Raw genomic sequence first — 25,179 nt, 5'->3', positions numbered from 1 at the left:
ATAAATGAAATATTTATTCATAAGGGATTTATTATAAGGGATCTTGTTCCCTGATCGCTACCGATTAAAGATAGTCATTACAACCGTTAGGAAGCTTTTAGAAAGCTTGAATATTACATGGACCTTTACAGAACACAGCTGTAAAGGTGCAACCTTTCCTCTCCCAGGCTGACACTGAGAGACGAATGCATGCTTGTATCACTAGCAGCCTTGATTACTGTAACACTCTCCTGTCTGGTCGACCAAAGAAAGCTCTTGGCAAATGATACAAAATGCAGCAGCACGAGTCAGATGGAGAGCACATATCACACAAGTCTCTGCACTGATTACCTGTTAGTTTTATAATTTATTTTAAGATAATTGTATTAGTTTAGAAATCACTCTATGGTCATGCACACCACTGCATGTCAGACATGCTTTTAAGGTATATACCCTGTAGATCCCTCAGGTCCTCAGGTACTGGCCTTTTAACTATTCTGAAGATTCCAACAACACCTACTTCCTGTTTCAAATGAATAATACTGGGCAGAAGTCTGCACAGGGATGCTACAGACACATTAGCACACTGCAAAATACTGTCACCTATCTAACCATCTGTAGGAGTCTGCAGTGCACAGGGGTTACACACTCATCAGTACCCTCTAAAACACTGTCACTATCATGTCACTATCACACTGTCACTATCACCTGTTCCACATGAATAGTACTATATAGGAGTCTGCAGAGGGGTTACCTTGTTGGGAAACACAGTGTCTATCTCCTCCTGCAGCTTGGTCATGATGTGAGGGTTGGTTGCCAGATTGTAGGCCAGGAAGGACAGAGAGCTACTGGTGGTCTCATAGCCAGCAAAGATGAACATCATTGCCTGGGACAAGATCTCATGGTCACTCAATCCTATGATGATGGGAGAAATGGGGTGGTAGGTGTGTTTGTAGGTATAGGTGTTTGAGGCAGGTACTGTATGTGTGTGTGTTAGATGCAAGTATACAGTGTGTGTGTGTGTGTGTGTGTATGTGTGTGTGTGTGTGTGTGTGTGTGTGTGTGTGTGTGTTTAAGGCAGGCACCTTTACTCTGCTCCTCTCCCTTTGAGTTGCTGTCTTTCTGCGAGTCTATCATCAGCTGCAGGAAATCTACCCGACTCTGGAAGCAGGCTTACGTCAGATCAAAATCACATGAGAACTACCAGATGCTACCAAATCTCTACAATTGTATTACACAATACTGGCTGAAGATCGTATATTTGATCAGTTATATTTACATACCTTCCTGGTGCTAGCCACGCAATTGGACTTGATCTTCTGAAAGACAGCGTAGAAGAAATCTGTGACCGAGGCAGGGAATAGGGATACCTCCATGTTTGCCATAACAGGACCCATGAAGGGGAAGAATGCTGGACGGACAGGAAATGCCACGGTTACAAACAGGAACAGGAAATACCATGATACGTGACTCCAATCCTATTCAATGCACAGCCCTGTCCAGAAACAACTCCTAGGCTCTATCCCTAGACAGTTCTGTATCCAATCCACTCAGATCTCCAAGTGTCCAGCATTTAGGAACTAGAGGTTGGTTCTTTACAGGGCCCATGTGTTTGTCAAATGAGTAGAGCGCAAACCATTGGCAGTGTGGTTTATGTCAGTCTAATCAATAAAATCGATAGCTTCATTTATTAAGCACAAAATGACTGAAAGCTATATGGGGGCAGTTGTACCGACTGTGAGGAACAGTGGGCTGAAGATGTCAAACTTGAGCATTTTCTTGATGTTGGTCACAAAGGGGTCGGAGGGGTTGTGGAGGGAGTCAATGTCGACACTGAATGAAGTACTGACGACCACATCCATACTGTATGGTCCAAAGAACCTGGAACACAACCACACAATCTCTGACCACCAGAATCACAACCACAAAATTAAAGGGGGAGTTCACTGAAATTACAAATTCACCTTATCGTCTCGGAGATAAATACTCACTCCTTTAGTTCAATGGGCTCATCGTTATCAGCCGTCTTCTTCAGATTGCTGACCAAGTTACCAGAGTGCTGCTTCATGATCCTGAGCATCTGAGTTGGGAAGGATACATGGAAAAATATCATGATTGATACGTGGATTAATATGTGCAAAACATATATTAATATCATGTTTGAAACAGGAATTATTGTAATGTTTATATAGCCTGAGAATATACATCCATACAGGATACATTATGTATATAGTCAAAGAATAAGTGACTCCAAAGATGAACTATTATTCTATACTCTGACCTCTGACCACTGAACTTATCGAAGATAAGATCAAATATACTTTATTGTCCTGGATGAAAATTTGTCTTGGATTAATTCATTAAAGTTGCTGCTTCACACAACAACAAACAACAATGCATACACACTATACACATAGTACAAATCACACACACACTCTCACACACACACACACACACACACACACACACACACACACACACACACACACACACACACACACGCGCGCGTCAGAGTTGTTAGTCATTCATTTATTTGTGTTGTATAAAGGAATGAATGAAAGAAGGAGAGGAGAGATGGGACTGTACCTCTTTGATCCGCCCACTGGTGAAGGAGGGAGACAGGACACTGCGGATCCGTCTCCATGCATCATCCTCAGCGATAAACACGGCGTCATACAGAGGCCCGTTGAGATAGATATTCTAGAAAAAGAATTATTATTATATACTGCAAGATTAACCTAAGCACAAAATGATTGAGACTGAAAGCTATATGGAGGCAGTTGTACCGACTGTGAGGAACAGTGAGCTGAAGATGTCAAACTTGAGCATTTTCTTGATGTTGGTCACAAAGGTGTCAGAGGGGTTGTGGAGGGAGTCGATGTCGACACTGAATGAAGTGCTGACGACCACATCCATACTGTATGGTCCAAAGAACCTGGAACACAACCACAAAATCTTTGACCACCAGAACCACAACCACAAAATTAAAGGGGGAGTTCACTGAAATTACAAATTCACCATATCTTCTCGGAGAGAAATACTCACTCTTTTAGTTCAATGGGCTCTTCGTTATCGGCCGTCTTCTTCAGATTGCTGACCAAATTACCAGAGTGCTGCTTCATGATCCCGAACATCTGAGTTGGGAAGGATACATGGAAAAATATGATGATTGATACATGGATTAATATGTGCAAAACATGGGTTAATATCATGTTTGAAACAGGAATTATTTTAATGTTTATATAGCCTGAGAATATACATTCATACAGGATACATTATGTATATAGTCAAGGAATAAGTGACTCCAAAGATGAACTATTATTCTAAACTCTGTCATCTGACCACTGAACTTATCTAAGATAAGATTAAATATACTTTGTTGTCCCGGATGGAAATTTGTCTTGGACAATTAAAGTTGCTGCTTCACACAACAACAAACAACAATGAATACACACTATACACATAGTACAAATCACATAAACACACACACACACGTCAGAGTTGTTAGTCATTCATTTATTTGTGTTGTTGGAATGAATAAAAGAAGGAGAGGAGAGATGGGACTGTACCTCTTTGATCCGCCCACTGGTGAAGGAGGGAGACAGGACACTGCGGATCCGTCTCCATGCATCATCCTCAGCGATAAACACGGCGTCATACAGAGGCCCGTTGAGATAGAAATTCTAGAAAAATAACAATGATTATATACTGCAAAATTAACCGAATATTAATAATGCTATAATAACAATGATATTATCTATTTAATGAGCCCTTATGTTTTTTTCCCCATACAACAACTTCAATTTAGCGTATTACCCTCCTGTTAGTGAAAAGGGAGTAGCATTCCTTGATGAGGATGGTTTTGATCATGGCTGTGTCCATGATACACAGGACGGGCTGACGGCCATCATAGATCCTACAGACCAGCAAAAACAAAGATAGTTAGATATACACTCACCCAACACTTTATTAGGAACACTATACTAATACTAGGTAGAGCCTCCCTTTGCTCTCAAAACAGCCTCAATTCTTCGTGACATTGATTCCTTTGAGATTCTGGTCAATGATGACATGATTGCATCACGCAATTCCTGCACATTTTTCAGGTGCACTTTCAAGATGTGAATCTCCCGTTGTGCCACATCCCAAAGATGTTCTATTGGATTCAGATCCGGTGACAAGGAAGGCCACTGAAGAACACTGAACTCATTGTCATGTTCATGAAACCAGTTTAAGACGACTTTTGCTTTGTGACATGGTGCATTATCATGCTGGAAGTAGCCATTAGAAGGTGGGTAAATTGTGGCCATGAAGGGATGCACATGGTCAGCAACAATACTTAAATAGGCTGTGGCATTCAAGCAAATATACCGTAGATAGAGACAGACAGACCCATCACAGATCTTGCACTCTTTGAAAAAGTGCTACCTAGAACCAAAAAGGGTTCTTCTTCCACTGTCCCTTTGAAGAAACCTTTTGGGTTCCATGTAAAACCCTTTCCACAGAAGGTTATACAGTACCGTGCGTAAGTAATGGGACAGTGAAGCATTTTTTCTTCTGTTTGGATTTGAAATAAAAACATAGAGATTTTTATTTTTTATATAATGTACATATTGGTTTATCATTCAGAAATTCCAACACTTTTATGCATAATCCCCCTATTTCAGGCTACACAAAAGTGATAGGACAATTGGCTTGACAAGTGTGTTCGTCAGGTGTGTTCCGTCACATAATTTGTGCAGTCTGCTATTGGTGTCTTGTCAACATGAGGACCAAAGAGATGTTATTGAAAGTCAGGGAAGCCATTATGATGCTGAAATATCAGAAAAAAAATAAACATAGCCAAAACCTTAAACCTACCAAAATCAACAGTTTGGAACTTCATTTAACTTCATTAAAAGGAAAGAAAGCACTGGTGAGCTCAGAAATCGCAAATTACCTAGTCAAGTTTGCTTTATGTCCAATCATGGTTAGAGGTAAAGCTAGCCTAACAATTGTACATGTGCCTGACCAATGTTTGGGTAAGTAATTCAACAGCCTTCTGCCTCCACAGTACCAATGAAGGTCTGCTCTGGCTATGAGTAGTCTGGAGGCATTGGCCCATGTTGTGACATCAATTGTGTGAGTGCACCATGCAGGATTCATTTCACCCACCTTTGTACTACTTTTTCTGGTTAGGCAGGTGTAGTTTCCTTTTCTTGGCTGAAAGGTTGGTGGTGTGGTGTGGTTGGCTGTGGCTGGGAAAAGAAGACTCAGAGTAGAGCAATTAGCAGGATCAGGTTCCATATGCAAGCGCATCATGCAATTAAAGCCATCTTTATCTGTATCATACAATAGTGGAGCAGGGGTGGTATATAGAGTTGGTCTTGCCTTTGAGCAAACAATGCAATCGGTCATATTCATGCTTCTGGCAGTAAACCGGACCCAAGTCAACCAAGTGTTTGAGTCGCTATAACCAGTTTCTATGGCTAGAGTTTCTTTTACTGTCAAATTTGTGAGATATTCGATCCTAGGGTCTACCTTGCCAGGGAGTTCTGGGCTAGGGATATTCTGTGCATTCTGCGAGTTATTAGTCATTGGGGACTGAAACTTTTTTGTTACTGTGATCATGAACTGACCCAAGGGGTCAGTACCAGATTCATATGCTCCCAACACATAAATATCAGTATCTGTGGTTAGGGGTCTTTTTAAAGTGATTATCAATGGGTTGCATGCACCGTTCTTACAATCATCTGGAGAGGATTCTTTAAAGATGGTCAGTCTATTTCCGAGGGGGTCTTTCCCTTCGGATGATTTGATTGGTTTATAGCCCCAATTTCCAATGCCTGAGTTGGCTATTACATAGGACCAAGAGGAACACCACCTATCATTAGCGTATCCGGTGTTCCCATAGTATTCACACACATATTTCTCAGACCATTTATAACTTTGTTCATCTGATCCACACATGATTACTGAGCACAGGTCAAAACGTGCCACTCCATCTTGACCTTCTACAAACTGTAGGTTAAGTGGAGTGATACTGCTTCTCATTGATCTTTTGGGTCTAAGATTAGTAGTGTTAGATGTTTCTTTTAGCTGTTCAGTTTGCTGACACAGCAAGGGAATGGCAATTAGAATGTACAGTACAACTAGACAGCTCAATGCTGTCCCTGATCCATGTCTACTGAGCTCTGAGGCAGGCATTTTCCTGCTGCTGTCTCCAGTTGAGCCAAATCAGTTCTAACTTCTCTTAATGTGCGGGAAGGTGGTAAGGCAGGCACACAATGTGTCAGGTGATGCCAAATTGCTCCTGTTTTACCTTTTATTTGGACAGCATGAGTTGTACACTCTACAACCTCATAGGGTCCAGTCCACCTGGGATCCGGCCACTTTCTTTTGTGGACCTTCACTTGTACCCAATCCCCTACCTTTACCACAGGAGTCTCTGGGGTGGTTGTCTCAGGCTTGGGCTCTGGCTCAGCCTCCACTTCCCGCACCTGTTTAGACAAAACTCGAGTCAGGTTAGTTAGTGCAGTCATGTATTCATCACAGTGAATTTGCCATATGTCTAAGGACGGGATGTGGTCCCCATCTCTTGGAGGGCCAGGCATTTGGCGGCCAGTCAACAACTCATGTGGTGATAGGTGTGTTTTGCTACTGGGCGAGTTTCTCATAGACATTAGAGCCAGTGGGAGTGCATCTAACCACTTTATGTTAGTGCCGTGGCACACCTTGGCAATCTTTATCTTAAGGGTTTGATTAGCTCTTTCTACCAATCCTTGTGAAGCAGGATGATAAACTGCCCCAAACTTGTGTGTTATGCCTAGGGCTCTCTCTACCTCTTCTAGGTGTTTGTTTTTAAAGTGTGAGCCATTGTCTGATCTGATCACTCTGGGAACTCCATATCTGGGAATCAGTTCATTCTTCAGCCACTTTGTGACTGAGCTGGCGGTTTCCTTTTTGCATGGGATAGCTTCCACCCACCTTGTGAACCTATCCACCATTACCAGTAGGTACCTGTAGCCTCTGACGCAGTTTTCTGCGCCCATGTCCGTATAGTCAATAGTGATGTCTTTGAATGGTGCATCAGGAACTGGGAATTTTCCCATGGGGCACTTGTAGACCATTTTTGGGTTGTGGCTGTTGCATGTGTCACATTCTGTCACATAGTTTTCCACTATGCTAGTCATGTAGGGATGCCACCAGAGAAGTTCGATATTCTGTTGGGTGATTTTTCTGCTCACATGGGTGGGGCCATGAGCTTGCTTCAGTAGGAGTTGACAAAGCTTAGCTGGAGCTACTATTCTTCCATCATGGCATCTCCAGAGTCCATACCCTCCAAAAGCGTCTGCTTCCTTTTGCATGTATCGGATGTCCTTTTCAGTTAGTTTTGGAAGAGGGTCTTCTGTGTTTGTCATCATCATCATCTGGCCCGTGTATCCTCCTGCTGCTTTGGCTGCTGTGTCAGCGGCATCATTTCCTTGGGCCACTTCGGTGGTGTTTTTCTGGTGTCCTTTGCATTTCATTACTGCAATTTCTTTGGGTAGTAACACAGCTTCAACTAGTTCTTACAATTTCTGTCTGTGTCTTACTGGAGTGTTTGCTGTAGTCAGGAAATTTCTTCTCACCCATTGTGGTCCATCCACATGAACTGCCCCATGTCCGTAGGCAGAGTCAGTATAGATGTTCACTTTTTTTCCTTCGCTGAGTTGGAGTGCCTTGGTGAGAGCGATGATTTCTGCCAATTGGACAGATGCTGGCTGAGGTATTTTTCCTGAGTCAAGTGTTTTGTGGCTGATAGTGTACCCTTCTCCTTTTTGTTCCACTACTGCATATGAGGCAACATTTCCATGTTCTCCTTTGTAGCAGCAGCCATCTGTGTAGATTGTTAGGTCTGGATTTTTCAGAGGTTCTGAGTATAGATCTGGTCTGAGTTTGATGTCTTTGGCAGCTTTTTCGGCACAGTCATGAGGCATGTGAGTTTCAGTTGTCATTCCTGACGCCATGTTGACTCCTTCTGTAACAAAGGTAATGTGTGGCTGGGTGAGTGTGTTTGAGATTTTCACTTTCCTTGTTTGTGAAAAGATAAATGCTCTTGAGGACATAAATGCCACCACTCCATGAATTGTGTTGACTTTTAGTGGATGGCACATCACAATGTGGCTTGTTTTGTCCACTGCCTTAGTCAGGGCCGCCAGGTATCGTGAGCATCCGGCTTGACCTGTTTCAATGTTGTCAAGTTTTGAACTGTGGTACATTAGTACTCTTCTTTCTCCCTCCTTTTTCTGAAAAAGGACACCATTTACTATCCCTCCTTTTTCAGAAACATCCAGGTAGAAAGGCAACGTGTAGTCAGGGGAAGCCAGGGCGGTAGCCTGAGCAAGAGCCTGTTTGGTAGCCGTAAAGGCATCTTCAGCGTCTTTTGTCCACGTGAGAGGTGCAGTGAGGTTTCTGTTTCCAGCCTCAGACACAATGTCACGTAGCGGTTGAGTTAAGTTGACGTATCCTGGCACATGTGTTCTGCTGTAGCCAGCAAGCCCCAAAAAGGCTAGCATGTGTTGCACAGTGTTCGGTTTGCCATGGCTGAGAATGGAACTGCGCTGTGTTGAGGTGAGAGTACACCCTTCAGGTGAGATGAGCCTGCCCAGGAAGGTAACATGTCTTCTGCAGATTTGGACTTTCTCTTGTTTGATCTTATAGCCTGTCTCAGAGAGGACCATGAGGAGGTCATAGGTGGCCTGGAGGCAAGAAGAGACTTCAGGTGCAGCCAAAAGGAGGTCATCAACGTACTGTATGAGTACAACACCTGGTGGTAACGTGAGTTGTGTCAGTGTGTTTTTCAGAGATGCATTGAATAGACCAGGGCTGTCTCTGTAGCCTTGCGGGATGCGGGTGTATGTGTACTGTTGTCCCTTGTAGGTGAAAGCAAAAATGGGCTGAGAGTTTTGATGGAGTGGTAGGCAGAAGAAAGCATTCGCCAAGTCAATGACAGTAAAGTATTGGTGTGTGGGGCTTAGGTTTTGTAGAGCCAGGTAAGGGTCTGGAACAGGCTTCTCTGCAGCAACAGTAGCATCATTGACAGCTCTGAAGTCCTGTACCATTCTCCAACCCTTGCCCTGTGCTTTGGGCACTGGTAAGATAGGTGTGTTCCACTGGGAGTAGCAGGGTATCAGGACTCCTGCTTCTAGAAGGCCAGTCACTGTCTCTTCAATCCCAGCTTCCTGGTCTGGTTTCAGTCTGTACTGGGGTCTCCACACAGGCGCTTGATCAGGCTGGATTTGGATAACGAGCGGCTCATCATGTACCAGACCAACATCATAGGGGCCCGTTGTCCACAGTTCAAGGGGAATGTGGGCTAACATAGCGGCTGCGTCTGGATGATCAGTTTTTTCTCTGCCATGGAATCTGGGGAGTTCTTGCATTTCTAAGACACCGTCTTCTGTGGTATGCTTCTTTATTTTCCACATGTTTGCGTTGGGAGCATGAAGTAGAATGGGTGAGTCTGTAGGTTCCCAGTTAAGGGTCAGGGCAGTCTTTATCATGGGTCCCAATGACCGAGCTTCATGGCCAATTCCAACAGCGAGGGTGATGTGTGGCTCCGCATCTTTTTGTAAAGCATACCATGAGTCCTGTGAAGGTGTGAGTAGGCAGTGGGCAGCCACACCCTCTTTCCCGATGTAGATGTCTTTGGCTGTGATCTGTTCTCTCTTGCCCTCTTGTTCCTCTTCCCATGCCTCTTCATACACTTCATCAGGGTTGATAATGTAATTGTAGGTGCAGTGTAGTGGGTCTGTCGGTTCCCTGATAGGAAACTGCGTCTGGATCCAGGGTTTCCATTCCATGTAAGCAAACTGAATAGAAGGAGTTGCTTCTTTTTCTGAAATGAGTCTTGTCCAGAATACCTTGGTGAGAGTCTCATCAGGGGTGTTGGCAGGGGCCATATACAGGATCCTGCATGGCGAGATAATAGGTGTGCTGGGGGCAGAACAGAGACGGAGGCCTGCTGTATTGCAATAGATGGTGATGCCCAGTTTGGTGAGAAGGTCTCTGCCCAGTAGATTGATGGGGCACTGTGGGGCGTAGAGAAACTCATGTACTAGTGTCTGTGTCCCAATTTTGATAGCCAAGGGTTTTGTGTAATGTTGGGTTTGAGGCTTTCCCGTATATCCAACAATGGTGAGTCGTTTTTCAGACAGTGGTAGTGGAGTGTTTATGCTGGATATTGCTGCTCCTGTGTCTGCCATTAGTCGATAAGTCTCACCATTTATACAGCAGGTTACCATTGGCTCTTCTATGGGTGATGTTACTGAACCTGCTGTGGACATAGGGCCTCTTCAGAAGGGTCCTCCAGAGTGGGATTGGTCATATTCCCATGCATTCTGGGGCATCTGGTTTTGGTACGGAGTGTAGCCTCTTCCCCTTCCTCCAGAGAAGGCTTGGTCTTGGTCCCATGCATTCTGGGGCATCTGGTTATGGTACTGTGTGTAGCCTCTTCCCCTTCCTCCAGAGAAGGCTTGGTCTTGGTCCCATGCATTCTGGGGAATCTGGTTTTCATACTGAGTGTAGCCTCTTCCCCTTCCTCTCCATGCTCCTCTTCTATTCTGGTATTCTCCTGTTGATTGGTAATCCGGAGTGGGCTCTTGATAGGGACAATAACGTAGCCAATGGCCCACTTCTCCGCAGCCATGGCATGGTCTGGCCCTATTGCTTCCACGTCCGCGATAACCTCGGTAGTTTGTAGTGGGAGGCAGGTCAGGGTTGACTGGGGGAGTTGTTGCTGAGAGCGTTTGGTGATCAGGTAGAGGAGCGGTAGGCAAGGGTGGGGTGGCAAGCTGCTGGCTGGCTAGAACCGATTCCACAGCTTTCTGGATTTCTGTCTTGAAATCTACCTGAGCTGCTATCATCTGTTTGATCTTGGGCTTATTTTTATTAGCTTCATTGTCTTTCTCAGCTAACTGGTGTTTCAGGAGTCTTTTAGTCATTGCTTTGAATTCCTCCTCTTCTTTTTCCTTCTTGGTCAGGTAGCGCTTATGCCAATGGACAATGTTCCCTCTCCAGTCTTGGTCAGACATGTTTCCTAACCCCACAACGTCTGAAAGTTGGTCTTGTATGGATTGGGGTAGTCCCTTGATACACTGAACTCTCCAGAGAACCTTGGAGGTGTTGTTGCCGTCATGTCTTGAACCAATCTGGTCTTCCCAGCAAGTCGCTGCTCTCTTTAGGTATTCACATATGTTCTCCCCGTCTTCCAGTTGTATGTCTTGTAAGGCGGTGGGGTCCCTGTTTGTGGGATACAGCATACGTAAGGCCTCCCAGAGATCGTTCCTTACTTGGTTGAATGGTGTCTCGTGAGGCACACGAGACCGAATCAATGCTTGTTTCATAATTCGTTCAGATGTTCTCATGCCCTCAGTTCTTGCTAGGAGGGCTCTGATGTCTCCCACACAGAGGGCCTCACCAGCAGTAAGACTCTCTACCATGGAGATCCAAGGATCAGCCCCAGATGTCATAGGTGGCAACTTGGCTATTAGTGCGTCCATGTCTCTATGTCCAAAAGGGACGTAGGTCATCTGTCCTCCCTGTGTAATTCTCAGTGGGTAATTACCAAGCAGTGGCTGTGTCTCGGGTCCACCCTGGGAGCGGAAGTTGTATGGCTGTCTGTGTCTTGTGGGCATCAGCGTACCGGTGATAGTACCAACAATATCTGCTTGTATGGGGGTGTCTTGTTGCTGAATCCATCCATCTGGATCTTGTCCTTCTTCCAACTTAAAGCTTGGATATGATCTTCCTTCAAGTCCTTCATCCTCCTCGTCTGACTCATCTTGTGAGTCTCTGCTACTGGAGGACATCGATATCTCTGGTCTAGGAGGGGGGTAATTGCAATCAAGAAGTGGGGGTGGTCTTGTAGTGGACTTTCGTAGGTCGGCTGTTGTCATGCTTGAGCTGGGTGTAGAAATTCTTGAAGCATCTGGGTTTCTGGAAGCAGGGGTAGAGGCCCTTGAGATACTGGCATTGTTGGGGGTAGATGTTCTTGGCCTCTCTGTGGTTGATCTGCCCCTGCCGGTCGCTTCCAAGACAGACCTGGAGAGCTGTTCGATGTTCCTTCCTTGTTGTTCCATGTTTTGGGTGACGAGATGTAGGATCTGGTGTGTTGTGTCACTGAGTCTGTGTAGTCCGTCCATCTCTGGGATGTGGAGCTCCAAGGTTCCATCCATCACTGTTGCCATTGGTGCCTGTATGACTGGTGCTGTAGGAAGTTCTGTCTTTGTCTCTGTGGTGAAAGGGTTCTTGGCTGATGGATATGCCTGAGCTGGAGAAGCACATGTCTCCTCGGTCTGGTAGGGAGGAGGCTCAATAGGCAGGGCAGGGTAGATCCCTGGTCGCTTGGGTGGGGCTGTGGTAGATGAGGAGACCGTGGTAGTGTCTTCCTCCCTGGCTTTCCTCTCCTCGGGTTGTTTTCTCTCCTCCTTCTCCTTTGGAGCTGGTTTCCAAGGGTTGACTTGTGTAAAGACTGAATAGAGAGTTCTAGCAACCAACAAGTTGTCATGTAACCTTTCCACGTTTGTTTTTCGGGGGCCCCATGTCTTCCTTCCGTCTCTTTCCCATTCTTCTTCAGCTTCTTTGTGTTTCCCCATGGCCCCCCTTAGAATCACATTTACGGCTGCATATGATGGCATGGGATCGGTTTCCTTGGGGAGGTGACCTTGGTTTTCCCATCTTGTCCACAACTTCTCAAATCTCTTGGCTGCTTCTTTTTTGTCTTTGCTGAGTATGAATTTGGTCAGTTTATCTAGGACTTGAGCTTTAAACTCTCCTATGTTTAGCAGTCGTTTAGGTTCAGGTGAAGCCATCTCTGTTTATGTTTGTCACCAGTGGTTAAGGTGTGTATATGAAAAGCAAAGGGTGTGTGTGCACGTGTGGGACGTGTGGTACGACGGTTAATTGCTGAATTCTAACACTAAATGGAGCTATTCAGTAATTATCAAACTTAAACACTAGAGGGGGCTAATCAGTAACTGCTGAACATGAACATTAATTGGAGCTAAATCCTTAATTACTGAACTTGAACACTAGTTGGAGCTAATCAATAATTGCTAAACATAAACATTAAATGGAGCTAGTCAATGAAGCTAGCCAATAGTTGCTAAATTTGAAAACGAGATGAAGTCAATCAATAGTTACTAAATTTGAACACTAGATGGAGCCAAACAGTAGTTACTAAATTTGAACACTAGATGGAGCCAAACAATAGTTACTAAATTTGAACACTAGATGGAGCCAAACAATAGTTACTAAATTTGAACACTAGATGGAGCCAAACAATAGTTACTAAATTTGAACAGTAGATGGAGCCAAACAATAGTTACTACATTTGAACACTAGATGGAGCCAATCAGTAGCTTAGCCAATAGATGCTAAATATGAAAACAAGATGGAGCCAAAACAGTAGCTTAGCCAATAGATGCTAAATATGAAAACAAGATGGAGCCAAAACAGTAGCTTAGCCAATAGATGCTAAATATGAAAACGAGATGGAGCCAAAACAGTAGCTTAGCCAATAGATGCTAAATATGAAAACAAGATGGAGCCAAAACAGTAGCTTAGCCAATAGATGCTAAATATGAAAACGAGATGGAGCCAAAACAGTAGCTTAGCCAATAGATGCTAAATATGAAAACGAGATGGAGCCAAAACAGTAGCTTCTAAGCTTGAACATTAAATGGATTCAACCACTAGTTGCTCTATTTTAAGGAAGTAACGGGACAAAGAAAACTTTTCAGGGTGGGGCCAGCCTCCCACTTACTGAACCACAACAACAGTAGAGTCAACAACTACTAGAGACAACAACAACAACTCTCGCACAATTTCTATAACAGTTTACACCAATATGTCACTTTCTTTTACTTTCAAACACAATTACTCTCCAAACTCTCTCACCTCCCTCAGCTTCAATGCTTTACCTATTCACACAACCTGGCTATACGCTCTCCACTCATAACAAGATTCTAACACACAACTAAATTTACAGGACTTTAACCTGAGGGATTTTAACCCAAACAAAAGAATTTACGGGCCTCTCACCCGAGGGATTTTAACCCAAATAAAAGAAAACAATTTACGGGCCTCTCACCCGAGGGATTTTAACCCAAATAAAAGAAAACAATTTACAGGCCTTTCACCCGAGGGATTTTAACCCAAATAAAAGAAAACAATTTACAGGCCTTCCACCTGAGGGATTTTAACCCAAATAAAAGAAAACAATTTACAGGCCTTCCACCTGAGGGATTTTAACCCAAATAAAAGAAAACAATTTACAGGCCTTCCACCTGAGGGATTTTAACCCAAATAAAAGAAAACAATTTACAGGCCTTCCACCTGAGGGATTTTAACCCAAATGAAAGAAAACTATTTACAGGCCTTTCACCTGAGGGATTTTAACCCAAATAAAAGAAAACAATTTACCCAAATAAAAGAGAATTTTTGACATATATTGCTTTGATTGTTACATTTTCATTACCGGTTTCATTACGTATACATAGATTTCTAAATTTGGTAGTTGGTTTACTCTTACCTCCTCCACACTCACAGTCTACAGTATTCAAAGTTAACTATGCAGAATTCGGTTTATAACAACAGGTTTCTGCTGACCTTTTTGTTTTTGGCGCCTCTGTGAGTGTTGAGGGGTTACAAGAAAACAACTCCGTCTGGCTTCCGTCTCCCGGACTTCGCCGTCGGTTCAATTCGGTCCAATTTCTTCTCTTCAAATCACGTCGGGACGTCACCAAATTTGTGGGAAAACGTGTTCTTTATTTGAAGAGAAGACAAACTACTTCTTAATTTTAGCTATTTATTTATATGTCAAAATTCTAGACTTGTACAAGGACCACTTTTGGCGAAGAAAATCACAGTCAGCAAGCTGTTAATCTGTAACCAACCTTCCAAAAATGGATACATTCAATATGTCAAACAAAACATTTTACAGTATACAGAATGATTATGATTGGCTATTTGGTTGGGGAGGAGCCGCGGTTTAGACTTGGCTCTCCTCTCGTTGGTGTTTTAGGCTGGTCCCAGCCCCTGACACTCGATCCGTTCCAGGTGGAGATATCGCCGGTCCGTTCCCTTTGAGGGACGAGTTGACCTGTTGAATAAAACATACACCTACTCTGATTTGTCCTTTCCTACCCTAGTATTTTTCCATTACATCATTCTTATGTTATGTGTGTGTTGGAGCATCTATCTTGATGACCTGACCCTTACCTCTTCATGTATTAATCCAAGTACCATGGAACTAATGCTTGATTCATCTCCATCACATTAGTAAATTTAACACACTGCAGTAATATATTTTTATAGCAATAATAAACTGTTTCTTATAATAATGTTTTCCAACACTTCTCAATCAAGAGTTAATGATTATCAAACAAATGTTCCCTGTATCCGATTATTAAAAACATATTAATTCAATTGATTTGGATATGGAATATCAAATACAATTATCAACAACTTCTTAATCAAAAGTTAATGATTATCAAAGATAAATATTTCCTGAATCAGATGATTAAAAACATATTAATTCAATTGATTTGCACATGAAATATCAAATACAATTAGTAACAACTTTTCAATCAAAAGTTAATGATTATCAAAGATAAATATTTCCTGAATCAGATGATTAAAAACATATTAATTCAATTGATTTGCACATGACATATCAAATACAATTATTTTAATCAACTAAAAAAGAACTGAATAGCTTTATTTACTTGTCTGCTATTGAGCATTATAATGCAACTGTTTTCATAAAAATAATTCCTAACAGTTTCTATATGTAGCAGAGGTGATTTTGGAATCACACCGCGTGATGAGGTAGCCCTGCCTGAGACATGTAAACTGAAGTGTCGCCCTCAGACCTTGAGGATGTCCTCTTGGCTTAATAGTAGCGTTTGTGTCTTCCACATGGGAGACCCGGGTTTGAACCCCCATACTACAATTCTGTACTTGCGTACTGCATGAGTATGTACTCCCCATTTAATTTCCCAGATTGCATTTTTCAGTACTAGGCGCCAATCATCCTCAGTATAGGCTACCTACTAAATGATGGAAGTGTGAGATTTAAAAAAAAGCTATTTGTATTTCTGCAAAACTCCCTCGAGATTTCATAGGGCCATTTTAATGTATGTCGACCCAAGAGAGGTTGTCCAGGAGTTTGAGTTTATTTGAATTTATAGTGCAATGCTACCCGAACGTAACAGTGACACTGTATTAGGTAACATTCATAGTGTAACGCTGACATCTGTTTTACTCGTTCCTTCATAAAGTCAAAGTCAAAGTCTGTTTATTTGCCATGCAATCAATTCACATCAATTGTTGGAATGGGTCTTTTTGCACACACCCCCCCCGAGACAACACACACGCACTGCACACCCCCCCTCCGAGACAACACACGTGCACACCCCCCCAGGGAGAACAGAGCGCTGGGCTCTGGGCACAGGGTCAGCCAAGTCAGCGCCCCTGGAGCAATTCGGGGTTAAGTGCCTTGCTCAAGGGCACAACGGCAGTGGTAGGGACCTGGATATGCTGCCAGCAACCCTCCAGTCACCAACTCACATCCAGATCCCTCCTGGAGCGGGGATCGAACCAGCAACCTTCCGATTGCTGGCCGGCCTCTTTAACCTCCAGGCTACCTGCCGCCCCTCATCATACTTTAACTGTGTGTCAACTCTCACCAGTCTTATGTCTTTTATGCGTTTTTATTCTAATTTTTCTTTCATGCTCTTTCCTTTTTATCTATTTTACGTAAAGCACTTTGAATTGCCTCTGTGTATGAAATGTGCTATATAAATAAACTTGCCTTGCCTCGCCTCGCCTCTGGGCTCTGCTGCTACTGTATGCTGCTCTCTTTGTATCTGTCTATTAGTGGAGGTCCAGGACTCGTTGTACAGAGACAGTTGTTGTCTGTCGTCTGCAGTGCAGGGATTTGCATGTGACTTGTGTATGTTTTGTACTCGTCTGGTAGTGGGTCTCTATCATCACGCTAAAAACGTGTGTATAATCACAAACTAAATCATAACATGAGAATGAACAACATGCCATCAAAACATGACAATAAATAGGTGTTAGATTAGATTCAACTTTATTGTCATTGTGCAGAGTACAAGTACAGAGACAACGAAATGCAGTTAGCGTCTAACCAGAAGTGCAAAAAAGCAGAAAAGTGCAATGTGAACAATATATACAGGTAGAGCAGTATAAGCAATATATGAGCAGTATAAGTAGTGCAGTATAAGCAGTATATGAGCAGTATAAGCAGTATATGAGCAGTATAAGTAGTGCAGTATAAGCAATATATGTATTAACAGTAACATTATAAGCAGAATAAATATAGAATGCAGTATGAACAGTATAAGCAGTATATGAGCTGTATAAGTAGTGCAGTTACCAATGTATTGGGTCTATCTATGGGTATCGTAGTGCAGCAGTAGTCAAAATGTACCTGCATTTTATCGGTTGAAGTGCCATCTCATCTGTCATAAGATTTGACTTGTAAAACTGAAAAGTAGGATACAACTAATAGCCTAAATGTATAAACACAGACCACAACCAAAAAACAACATGGTAAAATCGTTTACGCATCCTCTGCAGCAGGAACAGTGCAGAGAAAAAGTATGTACAGTAAACCCCATAACTGAATACACTTCATACGCTTCAGCGCGACACAGAACGCCTATACTGCAACAAAGTAAAAAGATGAGACAGACACGTGTCTTCAATAACTTGCATGTTTAATCAAAATACAAGCATTCGGCACATCGTTAACTTGTAGGAAAGTTTAATCAGGTTTTATCAATTGTATTATTTTAAATGTGAAATAAATAGCATCAGTGCAGAGGCTATAACACACTACAAAAGTCACATTAAATCACGGAAAGTAGGCTAGGCTAATTAACGGAACTATATGAATATACAGCCCGAGCCCAGTCCAGGGTTCTGAAAGCGACAAGTAACAAGTGTGCCCATCAACTGTCTAGATATTAGGCCTATACGTAACATTTAGTCCTCCACTTTATATCACAGCCAGTATAACGTTTAAAATGACTACAAAACAAAAGCAATATAGTCTACAGTGAACGGCGCATTGTCCATTTGTCATACATGTCCAAACAGACCTGCTCACTTGAATAGGAAAGTAGCGCGGCGGTTCGTTGCTTCAGCAAACCTCTCGATGACTTTACTGTTGAAATCCATCTGTCCCTGAATCAATGCATTTTCAATGGAAAGCATGTCAAGGCCGTTCAGTCGCTGGTGTCTGTTCTGTTCTGACAGATGTATAATGTCTTTGAATCCAGCCGATGCCCAAATAGTCTCCACCAAAAATCATACATGGGAAACAGAACAGCGCATGTTTCGAGGTGGTAGCGGTTAGCCATCTCTTTTTGTCAAACCATTCCTGTTGGCCCTAAACGTTTCATCTCCAACTTCTCTTCCAAAGGCAATGTACTAAACCGCATGGTCAACAAATAATCTACACGATTCATTGTAAAAACTTTAGCTAGCTAGCATTAGCGATAGACGTACAGTAGATGAACTGAATTGCTTTGTGATTATTTCCTGTCATGTCAGACCACGTTAACGACATTAGCGTTTAATAGTTTTTCGCCACCTGTTGCTAGGCAGAATTCATACCCAATATAATTTGCGTGAGGTTTTCCCTGCTTACGCCAATCACGCTCACGTTGTTCCCCTCGCAACGATGAGGCAAGAGTGCTCCGCTGCCCCACAGCAGAAAGACGGGACAGGGAGCTCAGTCCGCACACACTAGTAATTACTAGTAATTAGTAATTACTCCAAAAACAGCACTATACGGATTATGAGTCAAGTTTTATATATTTATACACACCAATTTCACCATTTAATCTATTTTGTATTAAATATAAAATACTTATTATTATTACTAATAAAAAATATGACTAATAATTGTTTCGTATTTGTAATGTACTTTATGAGACTTTATGTTTGTAATGTACTTTATAAAGAAAAAAAACCTGTATATCCCCAAATTTGATTCTATGCAATATGTTTTTTCAAATGTTGTATTTGTCTTGTAGGCTACTTTTGTGTAAGCCGTATATTGTGGGTAAAATGCACTATAAATTCAAATGAACTTAAACTTAAATGTGTATTGCAGTGGAATCCTAACTCGAGATCCGCGTGTAAATCGAATCAATTTCCCATTGACATGAATGCAAGATTTACGCGCGCGGATTTGGAGTTAGGATTCCACCCAAAATGCGTTGCTATTGGTATCATTATGACGTTGATATGTACACAGAATTGAGAATGTTCTGCAATAATACACAAAGTTCTTGAACTTTTAGTTCAGTGGCATAACGAGCTAAGACGCAACCTGAACCTGTGCAATCAGTATTACCAGAGTGAGATATAAAGAGATTATAACCGGAAGATTCGGCGCTTATACACAGCCTACTGACTGAGGTAGGCTAATGTAGGCCAGAGATGTAGTATAGTTGACATATAGTATAGTTTTATAACACTTGTATTTGTAAATACTTGAGACGGCATAGGCCGACTACCTTTACAGCATTTGGACAAGGGACGCGTAAAAATGTCACTGAGAGATATCTGTCACTAGGAGATGATATTCCCATTAAGTCGAATTCAGCGTTGGATATTTCTATATGCCTAAAAACTCACATCTTTAGAAAGGCCTTCCTTTAGGTCCTGTCCTCTTGTTGTTGTTAGTGTTTTGTTTGTGTTTTTGTTTGTGTGTCTATTGCACTCAACTGCACAGGCTTTGAAATTGTCGGCTACAAATGAAAAACACATTCCAAATCAAATATATTTTTTATTATTATTAGAGACCTAAATGCATGAATTGAATTAGGGCTATTTTAATTTTGCGGAGGTCTTCTGCTTCTTTGCCTATAGGCTCCTACCTGTACCAGGCCGATTCCAGTTAATAAAATGTGCCCATTATATGGCCACTGATATTTGACCTGTTGACCACAATTGTAGGCTATATTTCAAGGCGTGTCAACAAACATAGCCAGCCAACCCACACTGGAAGCTTTTGCTGACTCTAACATAGGCCTCTGACAGGACCAAGTCACTTCGAACCATTGCATCGAACGCTGATAAGAGTTGTTAGCCAGTGAATTACCATGATAGTCATTCCAAACCCATTATGACGCCAGCCGAACGCACATTATAGATAATAACATTTCTTTGCTGCCAATCGGTGTACTGGTATTTGTTGACTGATTCAGAAGGGCAAACTCAAAGATTGTTATCCCTTTCTCATTTGGGGAATCTTTCTGACATTCCTGTTGCATTATAGTATGGGTGTGTGGAGATTATTTCAATCATTTTTGTTTGTGTTCTATCTACTGTAGGTGCATAAAAACAATGGAGGTGAAAATATATATGAGTATTGAGGATATCAGGAAGGAGCATGAGAGGATTAAGACAGAGAAGGCAGAGTTTGAGAAAAAGATAGAGGAATATGAGAAACAAAAGAGAAGGGACCAAAAAGTTAGGCAGAGGGAGGAGGAGATCCTGGCCAGAAAGGCAGAAAGACTGCAGGAGGACAGGAATGAGTTCAATAGGGAGAGGGAGGAGATGGACAGTGGGATCAAGATCCTCATGATGGAGATTGAGAAAGAGAAGGAGTCCTCAAAGGAGATACTTAGAAAGGCTGAGAAGGCAGAGGCAGAGTTAAATATGATGAGGAAGGAGAGTGTGAAAATCCAAAGAGACTGACAGAAGGTGGAGCAAGAAATGCTCAGGATGTGGAAGGAGAAGGAGACATTTCTCAAGGCCAAGAAACAGATGGAGAAAGAGATGGAGAAAAATATGGTGGCAGTCAAGAGGAGAGAGGCCCTGGTGATGGAGGCCGAAGAAAGACTTAAGCTGAGCAAGGAAAAAGAGAAGGAAGAGCAGGAGATGGAGACCTCAAAGGAGATGCTTAGAAAGACAGAGAAGGTCGGAGCAGAGTTGCAAATGATAAAGAAGGAGTGGATGAAAATCAAAAGAGACGGGCAGAAGGTGGAGCAAGAAATGCTCGGGATGTGGAAGGAGAAGGAGACATTTCTCAAGGCCACGAAACAGATGGAAAAAGAAATGGAGGCAGTCAAGAGGAGAGAGGCCCTGGTGATGGAGGCCGAAGAAAGACTTAAACTGAGCCAGGAAAAGGAGAAGCTAGAGCAGGAAAAGGAGACCTCAATGGAGATGCTTAGAAAGACAGAGAAGGTCGGAGCAGAGTTGCAAATGATAAAGAAGGAGTGGATGAAAATCAAAAGAGACGGGCAGGATGTGGAGCGAGAAATGCTCAAGATGTGGAAGGAGAAGGAGACATTTAAAAAGGATAAGAAACAGATGGAAAAAGAGATAGAGGCCATCAAGAGGAGAGAGGCCCTGGTGATGGTGGCTGAAGAAAGAGCGAAACAGAGTCTGGAAAAAGAGAAGCTAGAACAGGAGAGGGAGACATTGAAGAAGGTGAGCATGGTGACGATTAGAGAGATGGTAGAGAACCTATAGACTAAGTAGATGAAGGTGATTGTTGCTAGCTTTACTATAGCATTTAGTCCATGACCTTCAACTCTCAGTTGAATTTGTCCAATTCTTGTCTCACCTTGCACTCCCCTCTGATGTTACTTTTTTAATTTCAGATGAACGATGGCTCCAGATATGCCCCAACCCTCATGTTCTTGTTGAGAGCGACTCCTCTGATGGCTCAGCTGGTACACAATCAGGCAAACCAGGGGACGAGCCTTTCTGTCAAAAGCCTTGTTGATGTGGCCCTGGCTGAGAGCGTGTGGGGGTGCAGAGATAAGACAGGGGACTGCACATGCCGACACCGTTAGCCTGGAACCCTCAACACAATTGGCCGCTATTTAGGGATACATAGCAAATCAATTTATATAGTTGTCTTAAGTTCAATAAATTAAGTTGAACATTAAATTAAATTGACTTCCTTTCTCTACCACTGTGACTGCTTGTGGCATTTATTATTATAGAAAGTCTTACTTGTGATGACCGTGATGTAGCTATTTATTTTAAGTCGCTCTGGATAAGAGCTTCTGCTAAATTACTCAAACGTAGGCCTAAAGTACATCCGTAAAATAATGTATCCATTTCCTGTTAACCATCTCTAAACCCTAGATGGCAGTATTTACTCTTACACCAGAAACGTGACCAGTTGCACGTGTGGATGCAGAAGAAATAGCCTCCCAGTCTGTTTCTGCAAGGAACTTCTAATTTATGGATTCTGTACATTGTTTTATGTTGAGAGTCTTGTCAAGTCTGAATATCTTAGAGTTGGGGTTTGTCCTCTACCTCCAAATATAAACGAGGACAATCACTTTGTTTTTCATACAGGTACCACTATTGTATGTATTTCTATAATCTATGTTTCTATTACTTTACCATACTATGAAACTAATTGAATATGTTTTTAAGCGTCCAAAAAGCATTGATACCAGCACTCCAAGAATCATTTTGCGTTGCTGCTGCAGCAGCCGCGCAATGTCAACACTTTACACACGCACTGGTGTAGCATGTAACATTAAAATCCATCAACTTCATATCACACCATTGATGATTGGTGAACTTGTTGGATCAGTTAAGGCCTGTGCCAGAAATCAGTACACACACCAATCACACAATGGGACTATAACAGGCACATACTCTGCATTCTGAAAGTATTCAGACCCCTTCACTTTTTCCGTATTATGTTATGTTACAGCCTTATTCAAAAATAGATGAAATTATTTTTTTTCCTCATTAATCTACACACAATACGCAATAATGACAAAGGTGCTTCAACAAAAAACGTAAAGGGTCTGAATACGTATGTAAAGGTGATATTTCAGTTTTTTATTTTGAATAAATTAGCAACAATTTCTAAAAACCTGTTTTTGCTTTGTCATTATGAGGTATTGTGTGTAGATTGATGAGGAAAAAGGCTGTAACATCACAAAATGTGGAAAAAGTGAAGGGGTCTGAATACTTTCCGAGAGCACTGTACTTACATCTTGATTCACAGAATCACACCTCGTACACACTTGCAAGTGATAGCAACGCCTATCACCTGTCCCAATAAAGGGATGCTACAAGCGCACCATTTCATCCTTTCCACTCTTCACTCTCTGACTGTCTGAAGTGTACTGTAGTTGTGTTGTTGTAGCTGGGTACACCTCAGCCTATGATTCTCATGTGGCGTTAGGTTGAAAAGTGTACTGTAGTTGTGTTGTTGTAGCTGGCTACACCTCAGCCTATGATTCTCATGGGGCGTTAGGTTGAAAAGTGTACTGTAGTTGTGTTGTTGTAGCTGGCTACACCTCAGCCTATGATTCTCACGGGGCGTTAGATTGTCTCTGATAGAATCCTACGGTTCAGCTCAACGATGATTTTCACCTTCTGAGCACCTGTTAACTCTCTGAGCTAACAGGCTAACTTGTGAGCTCTCAATTCTTTGTTATTGTTGAACCCTAGCTCGACGATAATTCCTCAGGTTATTATTAGAACTTGCAAGGTCACATGTGTAGGCTACAGCTAGCACTTGGGACAGACGGCTAACTAAGTTACTTGTTGTTTCCGGACAGCTGAGAACCTTGGCTAGCTTTGACAAGGTAATATTGAGAAATATTAGCACCCTGTTTGCAGGAGGTAGTGATGGCAGTTTGACACTGAAGCTTCGATACGTGCTTCAAACACTGACCAACAATTTTTATCGAAGCACTGCTTCGAAGCCTGAATGACTCACCTGACTGGTTCGCGGTCCAATCAGGTGATTCACTGGCACTGCCTCGTCTCGATTCTGACAGGTGAAAGGTTGCGACAGTTTTGAATTTGAGTGCCTCAACACTTTATAACCGCTCTAAACAATGCACAATTTGTGGATTGTCGTAGTAGGTGCGTTGTTGCTGTTGAGTTGTTGGTATTGCGTTTGTATTCTCTGAGTGTTCTTCTTGTAATCTTTGAGTGTTCCCCATCCCACATAATCACCCCCTGCCATAGTTACACAAACACACCCAACCTATGCCATATTTTCCCCAGCACTCTCTCCTCAATAACACAATACACACATTCATCAATCTTTATTTGTAAATAGAACATGATATTCAGTCTTAGTGTGTGTGTGCATCAAAGAATTTCATCAAAGCAAAGATGCTGTAGCGAACGGCGTGGTAGAGCAGCTTGCCTTAAGCGGGTATCGAACTCGCAATCTTTCGCTTACAAACCGGCCGCGCTAGCCACAACACCAAGAGCGGTAACTCCCTTGGCGGAATTGCTAACGGGCCTTTCACAGGGTCGTTACAATACTTTAAATCCAAGGTTGATCAAAGCAAAGATGCTTCAGAACAAAAGATCTTTTCTACAAAAGTAAAGTAGTTTCTCCAACACTGCTCATTGAGGTGTGTGTGTGTTCGTGCGTGCGTGTAATTAAAAGCCTCCTGTCCACCAACTAGCCTGCCTAATTTGACTGCAGCCTTGCACTTCGCCAGGAGAGGTCACTGTAACTGAAGCTTCGAGTAATGAACCCATTTTCGAAACAATTGGCACAAGTGGTTCAGTGCTTCACAAAAGCTTCATTTGCCCATCACTAGCAGGAGGGTTGGTCAGCTTGTGTTTGTAGCCCTAGGACCAATGTTCCCTCTAATTTTTCATGTGTCTGGGCATACACACAAGCTCCCTGAGCACACTGAGGACCACTGTGCACATCTGAAAATCAGTTGCGCTACGCAGCAACTGGCGGCAAATTCAAATGTGCGTAGCGCAGCATCCGGCACAAATGGGTTAACTCCGCCGCATTGTTGTTAGCTAGCTAACCTGCATGGTGCGTATGGGCAGGGCACATATGCAAGCACTATCAATGCTATGATTGGCTGCGTAGCGTAAGTAAACCGTATCGTATCATTGGCTGGACACCTGTCACTCACTGTGTTACATTGAAAAATGGTACAAAAAACACATTATTGGTCTAATTAATTAGATTAGATTAGGTCTAATTTTAGATATTAATTAATACGTTTATGGTGAATTTTATTTTATGCGCTGCATAGATTTTCTTGTGTGCTGAGAATGTGCGAGCAGTGCGCGATTGCGCAGGCGCGCAGCTTAGAGGGAACATTGCCTAGGACTACTGAGCACTTTCTAGTAATTAATAATTTACTACCTAGTTACCTCGTATAATGA

General features: G+C 42.5%; 2 pseudogenes across 2 annotated transcripts in view; both read left to right on the top strand.

The window, feature by feature from the left end:
* The window catches only part of LOC310824105 (cytochrome P450 3A27-like), a 180,820-nt pseudogene that overhangs the window by 40,078 nt on the left and 115,563 nt on the right, over positions 1-25,179 (top strand). The window lies entirely within an intron of this gene.
* LOC310823664 (cytochrome P450 3A27-like) overlaps positions 12,733-25,179 on the top strand; it is a 42,822-nt pseudogene continuing 30,375 nt past the window's right edge. Inside the window, exon 1 of the transcript in view lies at positions 12,733-12,741. The product of the transcript in view is annotated as a cytochrome P450 3A27-like (transcript). The remainder of the gene's footprint in view (positions 12,742-25,179) is intronic.

The sequence above is a fragment of the Argentina silus genome (assembly GCF_951799395.1).
Source record: "Argentina silus genome assembly, chromosome: Y".
In the NCBI taxonomy this organism is placed as follows: Eukaryota; Metazoa; Chordata; class Actinopteri; order Argentiniformes; family Argentinidae; genus Argentina; species Argentina silus.
Note: the sequence above shows the minus strand (reverse complement) of the source record. Positions and strands in the feature narration are given on the sequence as shown.